The 19,853-nt window shown below is 37.2% G+C and overlaps 2 pseudogenes; one reads left to right on the top strand and one right to left on the bottom strand.

Moving 5' to 3' along the window:
* Window positions 1-2,923: 2,923 nt before the first annotated feature.
* LOC145713769 (T-complex protein 1 subunit zeta pseudogene) lies at window positions 2,924-4,562 on the bottom strand (annotated as a pseudogene).
* Window positions 4,563-7,702: 3,140 nt separating this feature from the next.
* LOC145713770 (nascent polypeptide-associated complex subunit alpha pseudogene) overlaps window positions 7,703-19,853 on the top strand; it is a 66,772-nt pseudogene continuing 54,621 nt past the window's right edge.

A 19,853-nucleotide genomic window follows, 5' to 3' on the forward strand; every position in this document is an offset into this window, starting at 1 on the left:
ACAACTCAGGCAATGACAAATGTTGACGAGGATGCAGAGAAAGAGGAACCCTTTTGCCTTGCTGGTGGGAATGCAAACTGATGTAGCCACTCTGGAAAACAGTATGGAGGTTCCTCAAAAAATTGAAAGGAGAACTACCCTACAACCCAGAAATTGCACTACTAAGTATTTATCCAAAGGATACAGGTGTGCTGTTTTGAAGCAGCACATGTACCCCAATATTTATAGCAGCACTATCAGCAATGGCCAAAGTATGGAAAGAACCCAAGTGTCCATTGACAGATGACTGGATAAAGAAGATGTGATATATACATATACATATGATTATATATATATGATTATATATTATATAATTATATATATTATATAAATTATATATTATACATTATAATTATATTAACTATATTATAATTATAATGTATTACATATTATATATAATGTATTATATATTATATAAAATTATAATTTATTATAATTATATTAATATTATAAATTATATATTATATAGTTATATATTATATATTATATATAAGAAGATGTGATAGATATATATATAATGGAATATTACTGGGTAATCAAAAAGAATGAAATCCTGCCATTTGGAACAACATGGATGGAACTAGAGTTTATTACGCTAAGTGAAATTAGTCAGAGAAAGACAAATATCATATGAATTCATGAATATATGGAATTTAAGGTACAAAACATGAACATAAAGGAAGGGAAGCAAAAACAATATAAATACAGGGAGGAGAACAAAACACAGGAGACTCTTAAATATAGAGAACAAACTCAGGATTCCTGGAGGGGTCTTGGGTGGGAGGATGGGGTAAATGGGTAATGGGTATTAAGGAGGACACTCATTGGGATGAGTACACCAGGGCTCATCACAACAATTAAGGTGCCCTCCTTAGTGCCCATTGCCCATTTAGCCCATATCCCTCCCGCCTCCATCCATCAACTCTCAGTTTGTTCTCTATAGTTAAGAGTCTCATGGTTGCCTCCTTCTGTCTCTTTTTTCCCTTCCCCTATGTTCATATGTTTTGGTATTTAAGTTCCACACATGAGTGAAGTCATATGGTATTTGTCTTTGGCTTACTTCGCTGAGCATAGTACACTCTAGCTCCCTCCATGTCATTGCAAATGGAAAGATTTCTTTCTTTTTGATGGCGAGAGATTTTATACTCCATTCTTTCTCCATTCATCAGTTGATGAACATTTGGGCTCTTTCCATACTTTTGTTATTGTTTGTAGTGCTGCTATAAACATTGGGGTGCACACACCCCTTCAAATCATAATTTTTTATCCTATGGATAAATAACTAGTTGTGCAATTGCTGGGTTGTAGGGAGGCTCTATTTTAAATTTTTGAGGAACCACCATACTGTTTTCCAAAGAGGTTGCAGCAGTTTGCATTCCCACCAACAGTGCAAAAGAGTTCCTCTTTCTCCACATCCTTGCCAATATCTGGTGTTTCCTGAGTTGTTAATTTTAGCTATTCTGACAGACATGAGGTGGTATCTCATTGTGGTTTTGATTTGTATTTCTCTGATGATGAGTGATGTTGAGCATCTTTTCATGTGTATGTTAGCCATCTGGATGACTTCTTTGGAAAAGTGTCCATTCGTGTCTCTTGCCCATTTATTCACTGGATTATTTGTTTTTTGGGGTGTTGAGTTTTGTAAGTTCTTTATAGATTTTGGACACTAACCATTTATCATATATGCCATTTCATAGGCTGTCTTTTAGTTGTGTTGATAGTTTCCTTTGCTGTACAGAATATTTTTATCTTGATGAAATCTAAATAGTTCATTTTTGCTTTTGTTTCCCTTGACTCTGGCAGCATATCTAGTAAGAAGTTGCTACAGTCAAGGTCAGAGATGTTGGTGCCTATGTTCTCATCTAGGATTTGGATGGTTTCCTGTCTCACATTTAGGTATTTCATCCATTTTGGATTTATTTTGGTGTATGGTGGAAGAAAGTGGTCCAGTTTTATTTTTCTGCATTTTTTTAAAGGTTTTGTTTTAACATTTATTGCACATTCATTGTAGGCAACTGCCAAGCCTCTAAAATACAAAGCTTTGCAGCACACAACTTCACTGTCAAGGGCTGTGGAGATATACCAACTATGAAAACAATTTTATGGAAACAGATGGGAAAGATCAGTAACTTGGGTGAGAGAAAGATGGCACTGGAGAGTTTGGGATGAATGGGTATTTCAGGATAAGCATAGGTGCAGGAGTGTGAAAACACATTCTACGTGAAAATCTCCTGTCCTCTAACCCCCATGCCTTTAATGGTGTTTTTACCTCTGTCTCCTCTATTTATAGTCTTCTCTCTTCATACTTTCAGTTTATTCAACACCCTTGCCTATACTTCACCCATTTTTCTGCCCAGTACAACTTTTCTGGGGAGCATTTTAGCAAAGGTACTTCAAAAGCATCAAAAGTCCAAACAAATGATCCAATAGTTTTACTCATAGGAATTTATACTAAAGAAACATGGATGCTTTCAAAATCTTAAGTTACTTTAAGTATTATTTATATTTGCATAAAAACTTACAAGTGTGACAGTAGGGAGCTATTGGATACATTAAAAATCATCCATTAGAAGAAATTATTAAACCATTAAAGTTTTTTTCAAGGAACATTTAATAACAAGGTAGATAATGTACACTTGTCTAACATAATACTTTTAGATCACTGAAGCTAAAGCAAAACATCCTGTTCATTGGGTGAAAACAGCCTGCTTAATGTTTGTGCACTGCAGTGAAATTTTAAAAAATACTGTAATTATAATTTCAGAATTTCAGAACTTGAGTGCCAATGTTTTCTTTTTCATATGGAAAAAGAAAATGCTTTTGAAAATCATTTGAAGCTTGGACGAAAATTCCATAGCTATATTCTTAGGATCACCTTGTAGTCTTAATGATACTGATGACACAAGGGAAGTTCAATCCAACCATTTAGAGAAGACATTCCAGCTTCATGATCTCATCAACCAGGAGAATGTTGGTGGCAATCACAGTGCAGGAATGAAGAATCTGTTTCTTTACACAATAGTTATCCCATATGTCTATTTCAGCTGGTACCAGTGGCTTACTTGTGTTCAAGTCCACATCCACAAGTTGACCTGATTCTTAATGTTCTGCTTGAACTTTAACTAGTGTTTCCTGAAGGTCAAAACCAGAGTTCTGAGCAAGAACCTTGGGAATAATGAGCAATACATCAGCAAGTGCTTGCACTCCAAGTTGGACCCTGCCATTTACACTGGGCTTATATTTAATCAAGGATTCTGCCACTGCTACTTCCGTTGCACCAGCATCTGGAACTACACAGCCATCATGAGTAACATTTTTAAAAGCCCTCAAGCCATCTCTTTTGCATCTTTGATTTGAATGATGTATGCTTTTTTGGTCCTTTGACTAAGAATGTGGCAGAGCGAGGATTGTTACATTTCTCAATAAAGGTGAATTTCTCTTTTCACAATGTAAACTCATAGACAAGCTTGAATGTCCCAAACAATCAGGATTTAGGTCAACAAGAATTTTTAGAGCTACTCCACCACAAGCAAAAATCAGCCTTTCCGTATTTCTTGTTTTAGCTCTACACAGAGCTACTATGCCTTGTTTTGCAAGAGCATCTAAAGAAAAGGGGTCAATTCCCTTTTGACTATTAAAAACAAATTCCTTATTTGAATCACCACAAACTTTATTTTTCAGTTCTAGTATTTTTTTAAACTCTATCTTCAATGAGTTTTCTTTCTGCTTTTACGAGTTTTTCTCTCTCTTCTGTACTCTTGTAAAAAACCCACAATTCACTTCTGTTTTTCATATTTTAATGACACATTGCATGAGGATGTATGCATGCATGAGGATGTATGCATCTTCTACTCTTTTTTTTTTTATATCAGATTGCGGTGCCCTATGGTCCAAAACAAGACCTCTGATTAAGCTTGTATTAGTTTCAGATTTATGTTTCATCTCCATGATCTCAACCATGAAGAGGTCAATGGATTCATCTTGTTTTTTAATGGACAAAATGGAACCCATCACAGCCTCTGTAAGATATCAGTAAGTTCAGCATGCATTTTAGTACGTAGAGAAGTTCTGGCCACATCTAGAAGTGTTCTATGTCCATTTCTTTGCTTACTTTGACTAGTTCCAAAAACTGAAGTGCCCTTTCCAGTGCATCTTCAAATTCTTCTGTTATTATTCTAAGATGAAGACCTTCAGAAATGTAGAGATCTGCTTGTTTCATTAGTTCTCCAATGATTAGGACATTGAATGTTATGTCACCAGTTATGTCCTCCTGGGCTATTGCTACTTTGGCTATTAAGGAGGCTGCTGTGTGCCGAATTTGCATTTCATAAAGCAGCACATCGCCATCTTTAGTAAGCTTGATGTCTCCAGCACCAGAAACAAGCATCTTCATGGTGCCCTTAGTCCTCAAGTTGGTCCTCAGCACGTAGTGCAGCCCCTGGGGTTGTGCTAATGTTGACTACCAGTGCCACCTGAGCTCTGGCCACCTCGGCCTTGGGGTTCAGAGTCTTCACAGCCGCCATAGCTAACCAGCACAGGAAGAAGAGAATACCCAGTGTGTGGAGTGCAAGCTGGCTCAGCCCATTTTTTCTGCATGTTGCTGTCCAATTTTCCCAGAACCATTTGTTGAAGAGACTGTCTTTTTCTCCCCATTGGATATTCTTTCTTGCTTTGTCAAAAATTAGTTGACCATATAGTTGTTGGCCCATTTCTGGGTTTTCTATTCTGTTCTATTGATCTATGTCTGTTTTTGTGCCAGTACCATACTGTCTTGATGACTGTAACTTTGTAACATAGTTTGAAGTCCCAAATCATGATGCTTCCAGCTTTAGTTTTCTTTTTCAGATTGATTTGTCTATTAAGGGTCTTTTGTGGTTCCATAAAAAATTTAGGATGGTTTGTTCTAGCTCTGGGAAAAATGCTGGTGGTAATTTGATAGGGATTTGATTAAATGTGTAGCTTGCTCTAGGTAATATTGACATTTTAACAATATTTGTCTTCCAATCATTGAGTATGGAATGTTTTTCCATTTCATTGTGCCATCATCAATTAGTGCCATTGTGCCATTCTTTCATTAGTGTTCTGTAGTTTTCAGAATATAGATCTTTTACCTCATTGGTTAGGTTTATTCCTAGGTATCATTGTTTTTGGTGCAATTATAAATGGGATCGATTCCTTTATTTCTTTTTCTGCTGCTTCATTATTGGTGTCTAGAAAAGGCAACAGATTTTGGTACACTGATTTTGCTCAATTTGTGTATCAGTTCTAGTAATTTTTTGGTGGAGTCTTTTGGGTTTTCAACATGTCATGTCACTCATGTCATGTGGGAGTGATGGGAATGTGACTTCTTCCTTGACAATTGGGATGCCTTTTATTTCTTTTTGTTGTCTGATTGCTGAGGTTAGGGTTTACAGTACTGTATTAAATAACAATGCTGAAGGTGAATATCCCTGTCTTGTTCCTGACCTTAGGGGAAAAGTCCTCAGTTTTTCCCCGTTGAGGATGATATTAGCTGTGGGTCTTTCATATATGGCCTTTATGATGATGAGGTATGTTCCATCTATCCTCACATTGCTGAAGGTTTTTATGAAGAATGGAGGCTGTACTTTGTCAAATGCTTTTTCTGCACCTATTGAGAAGATCATATGTTTTTTTCCTTTCTTTTATTAATATGGTGCATCGTGTTGACTGACTCATGAATATTGAACCACCTCTGCAGCCCAGGAATAAATCCCATTAGATTGTGTGGAATAATTTTTAAAAAAATTTTTTTAATGTTTATTTCTTTTTGAGAGAGAGAGGCAGAGCACAAGTGAGGTAGGGACAGAGAGAGAGAGGGAGACACAGAATCCGAAGCAGGTTCCAGGCTCCAAGCTGCCAGCACAGAGCCCGACGCGGGGCTTGAACCCATAGCTGCGAGATCATGACCTGAGCCAAAGTCGAAGCCCAACCGACTGGAATAGTTGTTTTAAAGTACTGTTGGATTCAATTTGCTAGTATCTTATTAAGAATTCTTGAATCATTGCTCATCATGGATACTAACCCTTTATCAGATATGTCATTTGTAAATATCTTCTCCCATTCCATCGGTTGTCTTTTAGTTTTGTTGATTGTTTCCTTCACTGTGCAGAAGTTTTTTATCTTGATGAGGTGCCAATAGTTTATTTTTGCTTTTGTTTCCCTTGTCTCTGGAGACATGTCCACTAATGAGTTGTTGTGACTGAGGTGAAAGAGGTTGTTGATCGTTTTCTCCTCTAGGATTTTGATGGTTTCCTGTTACATTTAGGTCTTTCATCCATTTTGAGTTTATTTTTGTGTATGGTGTAAGAAAGTGGCCCAGGTTAATTCTTCTACATGTCTGTCAAATTTTCCCAACTGGAGTTTTATTTGTTGGGAAATTATTGATTACTGATTGAATTTCTTTGCTGTTTATGGATCTGTTCTTATTTTCTATTCCTTCTGAACAATGTCTCTTCTTGTATCCACAGCTTCTGTCAGATCTCTGCCTTTACCCTGTCTGTATCCAAGCTGTTTGCCTGTCACATGGCACAGTACTCCTGTGTTTTATCTCAGGCATAATGGCTGGGTTTCAAAATTCCAAATTATAGGGACCCTGTGTGGCACAAACATGCACTGATCCTCTGGGGGAGGGTCTCATCATGCTGTAGCTTGTGATGTTTTTTTCCACAAAAAGTTGTAGAATCACACAGGGGCTTGGAGTTTATGGTAAAGCCCAGCAAAAAGCTGGCACCCAGCTTGCTGCCATCAGCGGGGGTTTTCATTCCTATGGCAATGATTGGAGCAGCACATTGGCACCCACTAGCTCTTTATTTCCGAGAGGCCATGCCACATCTCCCAAATGCACTCTAAGAAAGGGAGCTGTCTCTCCCAGTGCAACCAATGGGGTCCGCAAACCACGCTGTCCACCCCAGGGTCTCTGTCCTCCTTCCCTACAGGAAGGAGGAGCACCAGTATGCCAACCAGGCTCCACACACCTGTGGCTCAGACTTCTAAGCTTCCATATTTGAGCTCCATTGGTTGTAAAATCTTGAAATAATCAGCCGCTATAGTTTTCCCAGCCAGTGGCTTTGGGGAAGTGTTTCTCTTGTGCAATCCCTGCACAATGCCTTCTCTCTGTTTCTCTTTCCTCTCCTGTGATCAAGGCTCCCACCCTTCTACAGAACCTGTGGTTCTTTTCTTCCCAGAATCATGTCTCTACACCTCCTACCTTCCATGAACAAACTGCAATTTGTTCTCTCAGCATTCACATAGATTACTTGGGTGTTAAGAATGATTTGATATTTATCTAGCTGTTTTAAGAAATGGGGCAAGCATAGGGGCCCTCTAATGCTCTGACATCTTAACTCCTCCCCCTGACTGATTCTTTTTAAACTCTTTTATCACTGTGGTGTCTCACTGATGTCTTCTATTCTTTTCTCAAACCCAGTGAATATTCTTATAATTGTTGCTTTAAATTCTCCATCAGGCATGTTACTTCCATCTGTTTTTCTTAGTTTTCTGGTCGTGGCCTTACCTTGTTCCTTCATTTGGGATAAATTCTTCTGGATTTCCATTTTATCTAAGTCTCTCCCTTCTTTTCTGTGTTCAAAAAGCCAGTTATGTCTCTTGCTCCTGAAAGTAATGGCATTTTGAAGAAGAAGTCATGTACTGCCCAGGGCCTGGAGCTTCAGAGTCTGTCTCTGGTGTGTACCGTTTGTGGTCTCCTGTTGTGTTCAGGCTGCTATATCCTTTTGGCCAGTCATCTGCAGAAGTTCTCTTTGCCTGCTGTGGAAAGTTTGTCCCTGGTCCAAACGTGACAAGTTTTGATAAGGTGCGCTCTGGTATGCTTGTGAAATGAGACCTGAAACTACTTCCACTAGAACTGAGGCCATGCAGAACTCTCTGGTTATGATACATGATGGGGGATGAGGTTTGTGCTAGTCTTCCAGGGGAGGGGCTCACTATGCTGAGACTGAGTTTGACTGAGAAAAACAGTCCTGTCAGAGAACAGTGAGGTGAGGATTGGTGTAAACAATTTAGGCAGCCAGTGTCCATGCTGAACTGCTTTCCTCAGGTGGCTCTGTGCTTATGCTGAAGGTCAAGGGAGGAAAATGGCACCAGCCATCACCTTGTATCCAGTGAGGCATCTCTGTGAGTGTTGTTGCTAACTGAAATTCTCCTAGAATAGTGAATGATTTCCCTCCTGTGGTCTGCGGGCATTCTTCAGATCACTGTTTCCACACTCTATGTCCCCAAGTTGTTTTCTTGCCTTCTCTCCAGGAATAAGGCTGTGCTTTCCAGGCTTTATCCCAGACAAGCCTGCTGACCATTAAGTCTCCAGGCTTTAAGCCCTGCTGTTTGAAAGAACTCATGAAATTCAGCCCTTCTCATTTTCCAAGCCAATGGCTTTGGGGAAATGTTCTCCTTGTGCACTCCTCTGTATACTCCTTTCTATTACACCCTTCTCCATGACCACAGCTACCTCCCCTCCTGAGCACCCATGATCCATTTCTTCCCTAAACCATATGTGTTCACATTTCCTACTTTCTTGAACGTGGCTTCTTGTCTCTCTTTAGTTTGTTGGGGTTTGTTTTGTCAGTCTTCAGGTCAATTTATGAGGTATTTAGTGTGACTTGATAGTTATCTAGTTGCGTTTGTGGGCTGAGATAAGCCTAGGATCCTACTTGGCCACCATCATCTTCTCCTATATCTTGAAATTTAAAGTGAATTTCTTATAAACAGCCTATTTTTGGATCTTCTTTTTTAATCCTTTCTTCCAGGGATTGGGGGATTTAATCCACTTGTATTTAAAGTAATTGTTCATAGTGAGTGATTTAATATTGCCATTTTGTTTGTGGTTTTCTGTTATAGAAGAAGAGACAAAGTTTCCCAGACAAACAAAAACTAAAGGAGTTCATGACCACTAAATGAGCCTTGCAAGAAATATTAAAGCAGACTCTTTGAGTGAGGGAAAAAATACCAAAAGCAATAAAGACTAGAAAGGAAGAGAACATCACCAGAAATACCAACTTTACAGGTAACAAAATGGCACTAACTTCTTATCTTTCAATAATAACTGTGAAAGTAAATGGACTAAATGGTCAGATCAAAACACATACGTACTATCAGAATGGATAAAAAAAACAAGAACCATCTATATGCCTCCTATAAGAGATTCACTTGAGACCTAAAGATATCTGCAGATGGAAAGTGAGGGGATGGAGAACAATTTATCATGCTAAAAGACACCACAAGAAAGCTGGAGTAGCCATACTTATATCAGACAATCTAGATTTTAAAAGAAAGACTGACAAGAAATGAAGAAAGCATTATATCATAACTAAGGTGTCTATCCATCAAAAGGATCTAACAGTTGTAAACATTTATGCCCCAACTTGGAAAACCACACATATAAATTGGTTAATAACAAACAAAAGAAACTCATAGATAATAATAAAATAATAGTAGAGAACTTTAACACTCCACTTACAGTAATGGGGCAATCATCTAAGCAGAAAATCAAAAAGGAAACAGTGGCTTTGAGTGACACCCGGGACCAGATGGACTAAACATATATTCAGACGTTTCATCTGAAAGCAGCAGAATACACACTCCTTTTGAGTGCACATGGAACATTTTCCAGAACAAATCATATAATAGGTCACAAACCAGGCCTCAATCAGTACAAAAAGACTGAAATCATGCCATGCATATTTTCTGATCACAATGCTATAAAATCTGAAGTCAACCACAAGAAAAAAAAATTTGGAAAGACCACAAATACATAGAGACTAAAGAATGAATGGGGGTAATGAGAAAACTAAAAAAGAAATAAAAAATACATGGAAGAAATTGGAAATGAAAACATGGCAGACAAAAAACTTTGGGATGACGCAAAGGAAGTCCTAAGAGGGAAGTGTACTTCAATACAGGTCTACCTCAAGGAGCAAGAAAAGTCTCAAATACACAAACTAACCTTACATCTTAAGGAGCTATAAAAGGAACAGCAAATAAAATTCAGCAGAAGAAAGGAAATAATAAAGATTAGAGCAGAAATAAATGACATAGAAAGAAAAACAACAATAGAACAAATAAATGAAACTAGGAGCTGGTTTGTTGAAAGAATTAATAATATTGATAACCCCCTACTCAGACTTATCAAAAAGAAAAGACATGATCCAAATAAATAAAATCACTAATGAAAGAGAAGAGATCACAACCAACACCCTAGAAATGCAAACCGTCATAAGAGGATATTATGAAAAATTATATGCCAACAAAATGGGCAATCTGGAAGAAAGGATTAATTCCTAGAAACTAAAACAGGAAGAAATAGAAAATTTTAACAGACTTATAATATGCCAGCCATCATGTAAATAATTTTTAATATATTCTTAAAATTTAAATCCTAGTTAACATACAGTGTAATAATGATTTCAGGAATAGAATTTAGTGATTCATCACTTATGTATAACACCCAGTGCTCATTCCAACAAGTGCCCTCCGTAATGCCCATACCCTATTTAGCCTATTCCCCCACCCAAACCCCTCTGGTGACTGTTCTCTGTGTTTAAGAGTCTCTTAAGGTTTATCTCCCAATTTGTTTTTATATTAGATTTGCTTCCCTTCCCTTATGTTCATCTGGTTTGTATCTTAAACTCCACATATGAGTGAAGTCATATGATATTTGTCTTTCTCTGACTGACTTATTTACCTTAGCATAATACACTCTAGTTCCATCCACGTTGTTGATTATATATATATATATATATATATATATATATACCACATTTTCTTTATGCATTCATCAGTCGATGAACATTTGGGCTCTTTCCATACATTGGCTACTGTCAATGTGCTGCTATAAACATTGGGGTGTAGGGGCACCTGGGTGGCTCAGTTGGTTAAGTGTCTGACTTTGGCTCAGGTCATGATCTCGCAGTTCGTGAGTTCCAGCCCCATGTCAGGCTTTGTGCTGACAGCTCAGAGCCTGGAGCCTGTCTCAGATTCTGTGTTTCCCTCTGGCTTTGCCCCTTCCCCACTCGCACTCTGTCTCTCTCTCTCTCAAAAATAAAGATTAAAAAAAATTAAAAAAACAACATTGGGGTGCATGTGCCTCTTCAAAACAGCACTCCTGTATCCTTTGGATAAATACCTAGAGTCCTAGGGTAGTTCTATTTTTAATTTTTTGAGGAACCTCTGTATTGTTTTCCAGAGTGGCTGCACCAGTTTGTGCAAAAAGGGTTCCCACCAGCTGTGCAAATGGTTTCCTCCTTTTCCACATCCTTGCCAACATATGTTGTTGCCTGTGTTGTTAATTTTAGCCATTCTGACAGGGGTGAGCTGATATTTCATTGTGGTTGTATTTCCCTGATGATTAGTGTTGTCGAGCATGTTTTCATGTGTCTGTTAGTCATCTGGATGTCTTCTTTGGACAAGTGTCTATTCATATATTTTGCCCATTTATTCACTGGATTATTTGTGCTTTCATTGTTGATATTTATAAGTTCTTTATAGATTTTGGATACTAACCCCTTTATCTGATATGTCACTTGCAAATATCTTCTCCCATTCCATCAGTTGCCTTTTAGTTTTGTTGATTGTTTCCTTCTCTGGGCAGAAGTTTTTTTATCTTGATGAGGGCCCAGTAGTTCATTTTTGCTTTTGTTTTCCTTGCTTATGGAGACATGTCAAATAAGAAGTTGCTGCAGCCGAGGTCAAAGAGGTTGTTGCCTGTTTTCTCCTCTAGATTTTGATGGCTTCCTGTCTTACGTTTAGGTCTTTAATCCATTTTGAGTTCACTTTTGTGTATGGTGTAAGAAAGTGGTCCAGGTTCATTCTTCTGCATGTCACTCTCCCGTTTTCTGAACACCATTTACTGAAGAGACTATATTTTTCCATTGAATATTCTTTCCTTCTATGTTGAAAATGAGTTGGTCATACATTTGTGGGTCCATTTCTGGGTTCTCTATGCTGTTCTATTTATCTATGTGTCTATTTTTTGCCAGTACCATACAGTCTTGATGATTACAGCTTTGTAATACAGCTGAAGTCTGACTTGTGATGCCTCCAGTTTTGATTTTCTTTCTTAGGATTGCTTTGGCTATTCAGGGTCTTTTCTGGTTCCATACAAATTTTAGGATTGTTTGTTCTATCTCTGTGAAGAATGCTGGTGTTATTTTGATAGGGATTGCATTGAATATGTAGATTGCTTTGGGTAGTATCAACATGTTAACAATATTTGTTCTTTCAATCCATGAGCATGGAATGTTTCCATTTTTGTGTGTGTCTTCTTCAATTTCTTTCATAAGCTTTCTATAGTTTTCAGTGTATATATTTTTCACCTCTTTGGTTGGGTTTATTATTAGGTATTTTATGGGTTTTGGTGCAATCATATATGGGATCAACTCTTTGATTTCTCTTTCTGTTGCTTCATTATTGGCATATAGAAATGCAACCATTTTTTTACATTGATTTTATATCCTGTGACTTTGCTGAATTCATCTATCAGTTCTAGAAGCTTTTTGGTGGAATCTTTTGGGTTTTCCATGTAAAATGTTATGTTGTCTGCAAAGAGTGAAAGTTTGACTTCCTCCTTGCTGATTTTGATGTCTTTTATTTCTTTGTGTTGTCTGATTGCTGAAGCTAGCACTTCCAACACTATGCTGAATAACAGTGGTGAGAGTATATATCCTTGTTCTGTTCCTGACCTTAGGGGGAATGCTCTCAGCTTTTCACCATTGAGGATATTAACGGTGGGTCTTACATATATGGCTTTTATGATCTCGAGGTATGATCCTTCTATCCCTACTTTCTTGAGGGCTTTTATCAAGAAAGGATGCTTTATTTTGTCAAATACTTTCTCTGCATCTATTGAGAGGACCATGTGGTTTTTATCATTTTTTTTTAAATGTGATGTATCATTCATTGCAGATAATGAACAAGTCCTCCATCCCAGGAATAAATCCCACTTGATCTTGGTGAATAATTCTTTTAATGTATTGTTAGATCCGGTTGGCTAGTAACTTGTTGAGAATTTTGGAATTGAGTTTCATCAGGGATATTGGTTTGTAATTCTCCTTTTTAGCATGGTTTTTGTCTGGTTTTGACATCAAGGTAATGCTGGCCTCTAGAATGAATTTGGAAGTTTTCATTCCACTTCTCTTTTTTGGAACAGCTTCAAAAGAATAGGTGTTAACTCTTCTTTAAATGTTTGGTAGAATTCCCCTGGAAAGCCATGCAGCCTTGGACTCTTGTTGGGAGATTTTTGATTACATAACCATTATCAATTTTCTTAATGGTTATGGGTGTGCTCAATTTTCTATTTCTTCCTGTTTCAGTTTTGGTAGTTTATATGTTTCTAGGAATTTTTCCATTTCTTCCAGATTGCCCAATTTGTTGGCATATAATTGCTCATAATATTCTCTTATTAATGTTTGTATTTCTTAAGTGTTGGTGGTGATCTCTCCTCTTTCATTCGTGATTTTTATTTGGGTACTATCATTTTTCTTTTTGATAAGTCTGCTTAGGTGTTTATCAATTCTGTTAATTCTTTTAAAGAACCATCTCCTGGTTTCATTGATTTGTTCTTTTTAAATTTTGATATCATTAATTTCTGCTCCAATCCTTATCATTTTCCTTTTTCTGTTGGTTTTGGGTTTTATTTAATGTTCTTTCCCCAGCTCCTTTAGGTGTATGGTTAGGTTGTGTATTTGAGACCTTTCTTCCTTCTTTAGGAAGGTCTGGATTGTTATATATTTTACTCTTATAGTTACCATTGCTGCATCTCAGAGGTTTTGGGTTGTCATGTTTTCATTTTCATTGGCTTCCATGTACTTTTTAATTTACTTTTTAATTTATTGGTTAACACTTTCATTCTTTAGTAGGATGTTGTTTAATCTCCAAGTATTCATGGTCTTTCTATCCAGCTACTTTCAGGAAGAGTGCTTTTCTTTCACAATCCTGATTTGCCACACTCTCCTCCTTGATTTTCTCTGCCCTCTCTCTGCAAAAACAACTTCCTACCCTCCGCAGCTTTTCTCTCCCCCAGTTCACCTCTGCACACCATGTATATGCCAAGTTCTATGGCTCAAGGTATGCAAATTATTGTGTTAATCCTCAGATCAATTTCATAGGTGTGCAAAATGGTTTGGTGGTGATCTAGCTGCATTTCAGGGATGAGTCAAGCTAGAGTCTCCATGCTGCTTCATCATCTTCTGAAAAATTTAAAGTGTAGAATTTTAATGGTCAGTAAACTTGACTCAGGGAGAGCCTGGAGGTCATTTCACTACTCTTGGAGAGATGCAGGGAAACAGCCCATGGACACACAGTATGGAAAAAGGAATATAAAGAGTGACTGGATTACACAGTAGAGAAGTTATTTGCTCTTCTCAGAGAGTGTCCCAGAAAAGCAACAATCTTAGAGAGACCTCTCCAGGAACAAAGGAACAGGCATGGGCTATTTTCCTCCCTGTCCATAAGCATAAACATAAGCATAAGCAGCACAGGACTGCCTGCAGGAACCAGGAGAGTGCCCACACTTGATACTTAACTTGATTACGCCAAGCCACACCACTTGCACTCCAGTGGAAACACCTTTCCAAGTCATACTTGCCTCAGAGCTAGCATGTCTGGCCCCCTCCCCCTGAATAATGGCCCAAACCCCAGCCTAAACTGCATCTCCCAACCTGGGACTTTTGCAGGGCCTTAGTTTCAGCGGATGTGGCAACAGTTCTCATTTCACAAGCAGACAAGAGGACAGGTAGTTAAAACTCATCACATTCAGGTAAGGGAAAAAACACTGTCCACAACATTGAAAAAGCCACTGCAAATGACTGGACCGAGAGACAAAGTGGCCAGGACACAAGTGCAGAGCACATGCAATGCAACATATATTTGAGACATTCCATGAAGCACCAAGTGCTGGGGCTCAGGGAACACTACACTGCAGGGCACTACAGGTTCTCTTCTTCATAACGTCATCCCTTCAAGAGCAGCAGATGTAGCTGACTTTTCCAACAGACAGAAGTGGGCAAAGGGACTTACACAAAATGAGAAGACAGAAATTTATCCCATTTGAAAGAATATAACAAGGCCACAGTCAGAGACCTAAGTGAAACAGATATAAGTAACATGCCTAATAGATAATTTAAGGTAATGATCATAAAGATACTCACTGGTTTTGAGAAAAGTATGGAAGGCAGCAGTGAGACCATTAACACAGAGGTAAGGAATAACATATCAGAGATAAAGGGCTCAATAAATGATGTCAGAAACATGGTTGATGGGACAAAAACCAGGCTAGAAGAAGAAGAACGAATCAGTGACCTAGAAGACAGAATAATGGAGTGTAATCTAGCTGAACAAAAGAGAAAAAGAATTATGAACATGGGAATAAACTTAGGGAACTCAGTAACTCCATCAAGAAAAATAACATTTGCATTATAAAAGTCCAAGAAGAAGAGAGAAAGGGGGAAGAAAATTTATTTGATGAGATAATAACTGAAAACTTCCCTAATCTGGTAAAGGAAACAAATATCTAGTTCCAGGAGGCACAGAGAACCTCCAACAAAATCTACAAAAGAAAATCCACACCAAGACATATTACAATGAAAATGGAAAAATATAGTGACAAAGAACAAATCTTAAAAACAGCAAGGCAAAAGAAGACAGTTACATATGAGGGAAACCTCATGAATTTATCAGAGGATTTTTCAGCAAAAACTTTCCAGGGCAAAGGGAGTGGCATGGTATATTCAATGTGTTGAAAGGGAAAAATTTGCAGCCAAGAATACTCTACAGAACAGAAGGAGAAATAGAGTTTTCCAAACAAAGCAAACAAAACTAATGGAGTTCATGACCACCAGAACAGGCCTGAAAGAAATATTAAAGGAGTATCACTGAGTGAAAAGGGGAGACCAAAAGTGATAGTGTAAAGACAGGAAACACAAAAGTGGTAAAAACGAATATTTCTTTAAAATGCAGTCAGAAACTCATACACAAAAAGGATATAAAATATAATAATATATACCTAAATCAAGGAGAGGAGAGAAGAAAACAATGTGTTCAAACTTGAATAACCATCAACTTAATATATACTATTTGCAGAAGAGATTATATGCAAACATAATGTTAGCCATATATCTAAAACCACTAATAAACATGCAAAGAAAAAAGAGAACAAAATCCAAATATATTACTAAATAAAATCAGTAAAACATGAAAGAAAAAAGCAAGAAAGGATCAGAGAAAACTTCAGAAACCATCACAAAACGAATAATAAAATGGGAATAAATACATATCTGTCAATAATTACTTTGAATGTAATGGACTAAACGTTCCATTCAAAAGACATAGTGTGTCAGAAAGTATAAAAACAAGACCCATCTAAGTGCTGCCTAAAAAAGACTCATTTTAGTTTTAAAGGCACCTGTATATTGAAAGTGAGGGGGTGCAGAAACTTATCATGTAAATGGATGTTAAAGAAAGCCAAAGTAGCAATACTTATATCAGACACACTAGACTTTGAAAGAAGACCATAACAAGAGACAAAAAAGGGTACTATATAATAATAAGAGTGACAATCCAACAAGAAGATAAAACAATTGTAAGCATTTCTGCACATAACATGAAAGCACCCAAATATATAAAATAATTAAGAACAAGCATAAAAGAACTAATTGATAATAATACAATAATAAGGGAATTTAACACCCCACTTACATCAATGGACAGATCATCTAAACAGAAGAAGGAAACAATGGCCTTGAATGACACACTGGACCAGATGGATTTAATAGTTATATTCAGAATGGTCCATACTAAAACAGCAGAATGCACATTCTTTTAAGTGTACATGGATCATTCTCCAGAATAGATCACATATTAGGTCAAAAAGCAGGTATCAACAAGTACAAAAAGATTGCAGACATACAATTCAGTTTTTCTGACAACACTATGAAACTAGAAGGCAACGACAAGAAATATTCTGGAAAGACCACAAATACATGAAGGCCAAACAACATGCTACTAAACAATGAATGGGTCAACCAGAAAATCAAAGAATAAATAATAAAGAAATGGAAACAAACAAAAATGAAAACAACAGTCCAAATCCTTTGGGTTTTAGCAAAAGAGGTCCTAAGAAAGAAGTATATAGCAATACAGGCCAACCTGAGGAAGCAAGAAAAATCTCAAACAACCTAACCTTACTCCTAAAGGGGTTGGAAAAAGAACAACAAACGAAGCCTAAAGCCAGAAGAAGAAAAGGGAAATAATAAAGATTAGAACAGAAATGAATTACATATAAACTAAAAAAAACACAATAGAACAGATCAATGAAACGAAGAGCTGGTTCTTGGAAAAATTATTAAAATTGATAAGCCTCTAGCCAGACTTATCAAAAAGACAACACAAAGGACTCCAATAAATAAAATCACAACTGAGAGAGGAGAAATACTAACACCTCAGAAATACAAATAATTATAAGACAATTATTATGAAAACCAATATGCCAACCAATTGGACAACCTGGAAGAAATGAATAAATTCTTAAAAATATGTAACCTCCCCAAACCGAAACATGAAGAAATAGAAAACTTGAACATATGGATAGACTGCAGAGAAATTTAATCAGTAATAAAAAAAAGGGGGATGCCTGGGTGGCTCAGTCCATTGAGCATCCAACTTTGGCCTAGGTCATGATCTCACAGTTCATGGGTTCGAGCTCCGCATTGGGCTCTGTGCTGATAGCTTGGAGCCTGGAGCTTGCTTCTGATTCTGTCTCTCTCTCTCTCTAGCTCTCTGCCCCTCCCCCATTTGCTCTCTGTCTCTGAAAAATAAACACTAAAAAATTTAAAAAAGAAAGAAAGAAAGAAAGAAAGAAAGAAAGAAAGAAAGAAAGAAAAAGCCCAGGACCAGATGGCTTCACAAGTGAATTCTATCAAAAATTTAAAGAAGCGTTAACACCTACTCTTCTCAAACTATTACAAAAAATATAAAAGGAAAGAAAACTTCCACTTCCAGTCCGTGATGCCAGCATTACTCTGAGACCAAAACCAGATAATGAAAAGGTGCTCAACATCACTCATCATCAGAGAAATACAAATCAAAACCACAATGAGATACCACCCCACATCTATCATAAAGGCAAAAATGAACAACTCAGGAAACAACAGGTGTTGGTGAGGGTGCAGAGAAGGGGGAACACTTTTGCACTTTTGGTGGGAATGCAAATTTGTGCAGACACTCTGGAAAACAGTATGGGGGTTCATCAAAAAATTAAAAAGAATTACTCTATGATCCAGCAATTTCATCACTAGGTATTTATCCAAAGGCTACAAAAATGTTGATTTGAAGGGGCACATGCACCCCAATGTTTATAGCAGCACTACCAACAATAGCCAAATAATGGTAAGAGCCCAAATATTTATCGACTGATGAATGGATAAAGAAGTGGCATATATATATGAATATATATGAATATTATTCAGCAACCAAAATGAATAAAATCTCACCATTTGCAACAAATGGATGGAACTAGAGTGTAATATGCTAAGCAAAATAAGTCAGTCAGAAAAAGATAAATATATTATTTCACTCATCAGTGGAATTTAAGAAATAAAACAGATGAACATAGGGGAAGGGAAGAAAAAATAAGATAAAAACAGAGAGGGAGGCAAACCATTAGAGACTCTTAAATAGAACAAACTGAGGGTTGCTAGAGGGGAGGTGGATGGAGGGATGGGTTAAATGGGCGATGGGTATTAAGGAGGGCCTTTTTAGGATGAGGTGTTCCATGTAAGTGATAAATCACTGGGTTCTACTCCTGAAACCAATACTACACTCTATGTTAACTAACTTGAATTTAAATATATAAATAAAAAAAAAACAGATAAGGACACCACGAAAAACGAACTGCAGGCCAATATCCCTAATGGACATGGATGAAAAAATTCTCAATAAAGTACTAGCAAACCAAATCCAAAAAAATTTAAAGAAATCATTGGCTAGGGATACCTGGGTGGCTGAGTCGGTTGGGCGTCCAACTTCGGCTCAGGTCATGATCTCAGGTTTATGAGTTTGAGCTCCACGTTGGGCTCTGTGCTGACAGCTCAGAGCTGGAGCCTGATTCAGATTCTGTGTCTCATTCTCTCTCTGCCCCTCCACAACTTGTGCTCTGTCTCTCTTTGTCTCTCAGAAATAAATAAATGTAAAAAATGTTTTTAAGAATTCATTGGCTAGTATCAAGTGGGATTTATTTCTGGGTTGCAAGTGTAGTTCAACAGTCGCAAATCAATTTGATGCATCACATTAATAAAAGAAATGATAAGAACCATATGATTATTTCAGTTGATGCAGAAAAAGCATTTGACAAAATGCAACATCCATTCATGATAAAAACTCTCAACAAAGTCAGTTTAGAGGAAACATACTTCAACATAATACATGCTATAAATTAAAAACCCACAGTTTATATCATCCTAAATGCAGAAAGACTGAGAGCTTTTCCTCTATGGCCAGGAATAAGACAGGGATGTCCATTCTCACCACTCGCATTCAAGATAGTACTTGAAGTCCTAGCCACAGCAATCAGACAATAAAAAGAAAAAAAGCATCCAAATCGGCAAGGAAGAAGTCAAACTGTCACTATTTGCAAATGACATGATACTATATGTAGAAAACCTGAAAGACTGTACCAAAAAACTGCTAGACTGATGAACGAATTTAGTAAAGTCACAGGATACAAAATCAACATAGAAAAATCTGTTGCATTTCTATAGAGCAATAATAAAGCAGAAGAAAGAGAAATTAAG

This window comes from Panthera onca, chromosome X (assembly GCF_046562875.1).
Source record: "Panthera onca isolate mPanOnc1 chromosome X, mPanOnc1 haplotype 2, whole genome shotgun sequence".
In the NCBI taxonomy this organism is placed as follows: Eukaryota; Metazoa; Chordata; class Mammalia; order Carnivora; family Felidae; genus Panthera; species Panthera onca.